Below are 7,464 nucleotides of genomic sequence, written 5' to 3' on the forward strand. Positions count from 1 at the left end.
GTTAGTGATTTCACTGAATAATTGTGTGTGTATTTAGACCACAAATACTTTATAGACGCTGGGACAGGGTAGAAAAATGTCCTGGTCATTCTAGCAAGCTATTTCTCCATCACCAATTAAGTCAGAAGCGTAACACCGTTCTGACAATTGGAACAAATGATAAGCTGGCAAACTGTTATAGCAGACTTTGAAAATATATACTTTCCTACTAGTCTGTTCTTTTGGGTCATAACCTTGTCAGTTTGTACTGGTTCACTACCTCGTAGCATTTCCTGACGAACTCTTACTCACTCTTTCTTCTCTACATTCCTCATCTTTACAGCAACTAGTGGATTTTTTCTGGACAGCAAATTTAGCCGAACACTTTCTCTTTAGGCCGCGAGCTCCGGTTGACAGGAGGTACCACCAGTAATGAAGGGCAAGTGGAGGTTGGTTTCAACGGTGTGTGGGGCACAGTCTGTGACAACGACTTCTCCAGTCTTGACGCCACGGCAGTGTGCCTCACTCTGGGCTTTTCTGGTGGTGTTATTTCGGACATAAGCAGCAGGATAAGCCCAAACTCGACAGGTCCCTTCTACCTGTATGGCCTCAGGTAATGATTTCCGTCATGTGATGTCACGCATGACGTTTCCCCCCAAAGCCTGCGCATTACAAAAAATCAATTTTTTTTTTACTGTCGCTTCCTACTTTTGTTTTTCATACTATTTTCTTGGGTTTTTTTAGAAATTTTCAGTGAATTTTTGAGTTTGTTTCTGTTCTGTTTTTATTTTTGAAACAAATCTTTTGTGACATGACTTAAATTGTTAATAGTATAACACTATTTTATATCTAAAGACAAGAACTTTTAATATAAGTGATTTCCCTGTGATAAAATTTAAGCCAAAGGTATGATTAGGTCTGTATGGCTTTGTAATAGCACAGTTCACGTAACAGTAGCTGTACAATTGTCTTTAAGAGCTACAGTAAACTTCTTTGTTAAGTCATGATGTTATCACAGTGATTCAGCAGTAGACTCGATTTGTTGCGCTATTAGACACTTAATTAGGTCATGATAGTTTACCTTCTCAAAGTCAACTGACAAGGATGCTTATGTAAACAGTTGCAGAGGTTCAGAGACCAGTCTATGGCAATGTCCTGTTGCCTACTTCGACGTCCCTTTCAGACCCTGCTCGTATCCAACCTACATCCCAAGAGTGAGGTGCACGGGTCAAGGTCAGTGAGTTACATCGTGTGGACATGAAGATCACATGAATTGTCGTGAACTTAGTCGTGACATGTCACAAAAGTGGTTTGACATGTTCTACTACAAAATACACGCATGGTCTATTAATGCTAAATTATCGGGCTCAAAATGCTGTAACAGTTGCGTACTCTGTTTTCTCTTACTAGTATAATCAATGCTGAGACAGCGGTGATAAGGCTTTGTCGACGGTCAAAACGTTTGAAAATCTTATTTTGTTACGATTGCAGTGCACTAAAGCCAATGCAGAAGAAGTAAATGATTCTTCCTCACTTTAATACTACTTATTAGGACTACTTCTGTTGCCGATGTTTAGAAAATTTGAAAAATTCTTGTGAAATTGACATTTTTGTTCTTCCGCCGAGTAACCGCGATCTCTTTTCAAGACGATAGCAGACGAACTTGCGTGTGACGTTGGGCTGAGACAGAAAGTGTCGGTCACTGCGAACATTTCAACACAATGAATGGTGTCTCAGTGAATAAGATGCCTATGAATAACATCCAGCCTTATTAGTTTACCTTTCGCATCAGTTGACATTGGTATCGACAGGACATCGAAATCTTTAGACCAAAAAAATATCTACCAGCCGAAAGACAAAGGTAAGACAACATTTTTAACGTACTCCAACACCTTGAACTGGATGTCATGATTAGTTGCTGGCATGGTGTAAAACACGATCAAACAACTTGCACTGGATACTCTTGATGGTTTTGTTTCAAAGTGTTTTTAAAGAAAAAAATATTTGCGCTTACATTGTTGTTACTTTTAGGATGATGTCAAGCACTGCACTGCATGCAGTTCGAGATGTAGCTTAGATATTACAAGATGTGTTCCCTATTATAGTAGTCTTTAATTAAAAGCATGTAATTATTCCTTGTCTTTGTAACAGATGTCAGTCTAATGTTGAAAATGTTAAATTTTCTTTAGTCATATATATATATATGTGCATAACCCAACTAAAAAGTGATGGTAATTTAATCTTAATCTAAAGCTAATGTAAAGTGTTTTCTATTCCACTACTGAAGGTAGGCTCAAACACCTACGATACACCTGTGATGTATGAGCATGCACGCTTAGGTGGCATCATTCACAAACTCTCACAGCACACAAATACATACATAGAGTGAAGGACTCCAAAGAAGAAATCAGTTCTTTATTTTTTTTCAAAAACTACATATGTTGTTGTGAGCCTGTAATGAAACATGCAGCACAGTTTGTGATCCCTTTTCAGAAGTATTGCCCTGACACATTCTGAATCATTTACTTCTTCCAAGCCCAGTAATCTAAAGAGAAGAAAGTATTCTGTCTTTAAAGCAAATCTAATCTCTAAAGAAATTTTCAGAAATAAAATGTTCCTAGTTTACATGAGTTTTTTAAATGCAATGCCTATATTACAGATGATCATGCTGACATTTTTTTAATACCTACCATGGTCTTTATGCATATCCACAACATGGTTACAAATGAAAACCCACTTGTCTTATACCAGCTGTTCCTTGCCAGAACCTTCTGGTCATAATGAACACCACTATACATAATTTTATAGGCTTTGGACCATAAGGACAAAAATTACTCTTACTATCTGCATTGATGCTCTTAGCACTCTGACAAAAATGCAGAAAAGAGAAATTAAAGGGTGAAAAATCATTTTCTTTTATATTTTTCCCTTCTCTCTTACTGAAAATCCTCAGGTGTGACACTTTTATTCAATCCTCTAAGTTTTAGAAGGATCATACATGATGCACAATGATCTTAATATGATATGTGACTCCACCAGCAGAAAACATATAAATTATAACAGTCGTTCATCACAATTTTGATGTCATGATATTAAATTATAATATTAAAATGACATTTTTGTAAGTTTAAAAAGAAGTGTTGGGAATACCTTTAGCAATTCACTGTATAATACAATAGTACATAGTCTTTTGTTCATGGTGTGGCTGCAATTGAGAATTTGTATCTTTATGTTTAAGCAGCAATTGTTTATTATGTGACTGATTATCTCCTAACTTTCAGTTTTTATAGTATACAAATTATTTACTTGATTGCTCTAGTCTATAAGCATTTAAAAACAGCTTCAACAATGTATTGACATTTCCAAAATTGTATAATTTGTTGCACCTCCTTGGATTATAGTGTATCTGTTTTCTATTTATCAATAGTTAATAATTAGATAATAGACAGAATGCATTATTACTTAAACATGACACCAATACACAGGATAAAGGAATTGCTTGAAGAACAATACATATCAGTGCCAGTTTATTTACCTGTGTTCTTTGAGTGTTGAATTTTTAAAGTCTTTGCCCTGTGTGTAATGTCACATTCTGACTGAAAAAATGTTCAGTTTACATCTAAGTATTTAGCATTGCATATATCTGTGGCCTTGAATATCTTTGTTTAGTTTACATCTAAGTATTTAGCATTGCATATATGTGTGGCCTTGAATACCTTTGTTAGAATTAAATAGACATTATTTAAAATTTTATTCTTTATGAGGCAAGCATTAAACAGAACTGTAAAGTGGGATTATTTTCTTAACCCAGCAAACACGCAAGATTCGGCCATCCTTGGACCAAGCTTGGGCTATGCTAAAATCATTGGCCCAAGCTTGCGTGTTTGCTGGGAATCAGTCTGTGAGGATTTTTTAGAAAACAAAGGTGAGCGAAAGTATTCACCGAACCCCTGTAGTTGGAGGGAAAAGCCAAGTTTGATGATTCCCACGCCAGTCGTCGAAGCAGAGAGATACTTTAGCGAATTTCCGTGTGAACGAGATCGGGGAACTGGAATAATTCCTTCCTTAGTCATTGATTTCAGGAATTACGAAGGGAAGGATAGACGAATAGAAGAGTATCGTAGGTAGCCAGGTGTATCTGCCAAGTCAGCACCTGCTGTTTCGGGTTATTGACGTGTATCATCGTCAGCCAGGTGTGTCTGCCTAGTCAGCACCTGCTGTTTGGGAGTCTGAAAGTATATCATCGTCAGCCAGGTGTGTCAGCCCTTGGGTACGGACACGTTACCGTCGTCAGCCTGGGGTGTTGGCCTCGTCAGCCCCAGCTTAGAGTTTATCAAGGAAGTGTAGATGTGTCTGCAAGTGTGAACATTCCTGTATTTCACCGACCGTAAGTGAGAATTTTGGAACTACTGAGTTAACTTTTGTTCATATAGATCGAACGACGGAGAGGTTGAGAGTCGCCTCTGACATTAATGTGTGATTTGGGTTTGCAGTCATTTACATGTATTGATGTGAGTTACGTGAACTTTGTTGTGTCCTGTCCTACGAGTATCAACTCCGGCACTTAGTCGCTCTGAAAATCTAAAATGTTGGCCATTAGAGCTTTTTCTCGGCTTTTCTGAGCATTCTTTTAATAAGCTTTATTACCTCTTGCTGTAGGTGTGTAGTGTAGACAGAAAAGTGAATGTTCTCTTAACACAGACCTGCAGTGTGTCCAGACCAGTGATCATCGCTTCACATCAAGACTTTGAGCATGTAGCATTCTGTGCACACCAGGGTTTAAGTATACTTCAAGCAACAACCACAAAAAGGGCTTGTGCCCCTAAAAATAGCAATTTTTGTTTGCTTTTTAGCACAGCTTTTCTAGGAATACCGCATGTTGAAAGTTCATTGCCGGGTTCATTCAATGCAAGCTTCTTTTTTCTTTTCTTTCTTTGCACGTTTGCTCTCAAAGCCCAGTCTCATATTTCAACTTGTTATTCTGCCACTTGAATACGTTGAACAAACAATGTAGGTACAATACAGTGCCTTGCCCTATGGTTTATTCATGCTAGCACACTCATATATATATATAGACAGTCATTTCGCTTTAAAGTTTTGTGCCACACAACATGGACATGCGCACTCTTTCCCCCAAAAGAAAACACTAGATCGCTTTAGCTTGGGGCGTCCCTACCCCAGAGTAACACAATAATTATTTTTCATGATGCAAATAAAACAATAGACATACAGTTCTCAAAAGAAATAAAAGGCAGGTATCCAAAGCTATTTACAATGCAATTTTTGATAAGGCACAAATATGAATAAAGTCACTTTTCAAATAAGCAGTCGCTTCTGGTAGCAATGCACAACAACCGAAGTACATGAGGCTCGTAATGTTTGAAATTCATGAAGCATTCTCCACAACACATACACACCCAGTTGAAGGAGGAATGTTTACAATACTTCAGACTGGAGCGTAGCGTACATAATTTGGTAGTCACCAGACCGTCCCCTCATCTCCTTGCCTCTACCTCTACAAAGATAAAGTCTTACTCTGCGAATTGCTCCTCCCAAGTCTATACCACGACAGCTACGTGGCTGCCCCCCGGTGGCAGTCCTCAGTACAGGTGCCCGCGCTGGGCTTACAACGTGTAAACAAACACCGGCCCTGCGCTAGTCTGACTGCAACGGTCCCTCCCTTCAGTTTGTAGGTGGGTGGGCGTTGTCAAGTAGAAGGTGGAGCTCCCCTCACTCTACACCCGTGCTGCTTTGAACTTAAAGTACAGTCAAAAAAGTTAAAGTACAGACAAAAGCTTTTTTGTGGCAGGAAGGATCAAATTAACCGATCCTGCAAAATTAAAGGAAGCTAGACAAGAGATAATGACGCTTCGTTGGTAACATCACGATTTCAAACGGTCTGGGCGACAGATAGAGAAAGAAGGATGTTAACCCAAAGAAAGTAAAGGCAGTAGAGGATGATACACATTTCTGGGGTACTGAGTTCATTAATAAGCAGACAGAGTTGAACAAAGTCTACTGTATGTTGTGTGATGGTGCACACCTAGCGTCCGGGAAGCAACACGAAGGCAGTGGAGAGGATGTCATGGTTGAGTGCATCAAACACAGCCGACAGACCGAGCATTGACAGTAAGGAGACATGATGCATGTCGCAAGCAGGTAGTAAGTCCTTCACCATCTGCACCAACACCGTCTCAGTCGAATGATTCTTTCGACTGGCTGACTGATAATGGTTCCAGTAGACTGTGGCTAAAAACACGGGTCAGGAGCTACTAAGCTAACTCCGACAAGACGACGACATCCTGGTCTTTTTCAGTCCCTTTTAGTTCACGACTCGACAAGGTAACCTGAGAGATTTAGGCAGTGCAATCCTGTTGAAAGCACTTTGTACGACCCGACCACACGGTTGAGGACAAACACTAACAGTTTATTTTCAAGCTGCACGGTCCGAGTGAAGGATAGACACGCCGTGTCAGCAGCTAAGGCTATCTTTCAGCCCACGTGCAGAGAAGATCAGCGTATGAACTCAGGGCAGTCACTGTATTGGTGACAGGCGCTAACAGCGCTAACCGTTGCGCCACCGGACCGCTGACATGGGAGGGGAGGGGAGGAGAACGAGAGTGGAGGTAGGGGCAAATAACTCTTTCTCATGGCGTAAATATGTTTGTAAAGAATGCTAGATGTTCGTGTAGAGATCAGGCCCCTGGAGATTTCACAAACCCTTTATACCTGTGAGTGAAAATCTGTGCAATAGAGCAGATGGTAGTTCTGTTCTTACGTGTCTTCTAACACTCAACCATTCTCCTACTTCCACTACTTCATTTGTAGCTGGTAGGAGCGCCGGCTGACCCCGAGATTGAGAGGTTGCAGAGAAAAATAGACAGACAGACAAACCAGCGAAAGAGCAGACGAGTAAACGTACAAGCTGACAGAAATACACAGACACATGTTTAAATGTTGCACTAACCTGACTGCCATATGAAGTCAATGGTGGTGTTCAAATCCACTACCACTGCAGTGCGGCGACATCCTAACTCTTGCTTCCTTCCCTGTTAGTAAGGAAGCTCAGCTTGCAGATGAGAACAAACCTTTGATCTCACCATACAGGCCTTGTCAGTGATGCTTGGTGAGTAGGTGGCAACCATTACGCGTTGTGGAGATGGCCATGATGGACACCGACACACGAAAGACAAGTCGTGCAGACAATTAAATACAGAAAATTATGAAAACTGGAAATTTTCTGTCCTCGGAGGTTATTCTCAAAGCTAAACACTGACATACATTTATCTTTGCGTGTGTATGTTTGCGTGTTGTTGACTTGGTAATATGTGCCGCAAGGCATATAAACCCAATATTGTTCGTTAGCAAGAATATATTAAGTTCGGCGTTAAGTTACACTTTGTGTGTTCGGTTGTTGATAAAGATAAGCAATACCTGCAAAAACACAATCGTGATTAAAGCCTAATAGCGGCGTCAGAGTTATCT

The 7,464-nt window shown here is 40.0% G+C and overlaps 1 protein-coding gene and 1 long non-coding RNA gene across 3 annotated transcripts in view; one reads left to right on the forward strand and one right to left on the reverse strand.

The window, feature by feature from the left end:
* Positions 1 to 7,464, forward strand: part of LOC112577145 (deleted in malignant brain tumors 1 protein-like) — a 128,262-nt gene that overhangs the window by 17,559 nt on the left and 103,239 nt on the right. The gene's annotated exons all lie outside the window — the stretch shown is intronic.
* LOC112577219 lies at positions 2,381 to 6,440 on the reverse strand. The gene is made up of 2 exons (XR_003102026.1): positions 3,515 to 6,440; positions 2,381 to 2,524 (listed from the first exon to the last, which is right to left on the reverse strand). It is a non-coding gene; the product is annotated as an uncharacterized LOC112577219 (long non-coding RNA).

The sequence above is a fragment of the Pomacea canaliculata genome, linkage group LG1 (assembly GCF_003073045.1).
Source record: "Pomacea canaliculata isolate SZHN2017 linkage group LG1, ASM307304v1, whole genome shotgun sequence".
In the NCBI taxonomy this organism is placed as follows: domain Eukaryota; kingdom Metazoa; phylum Mollusca; class Gastropoda; order Architaenioglossa; family Ampullariidae; genus Pomacea; species Pomacea canaliculata.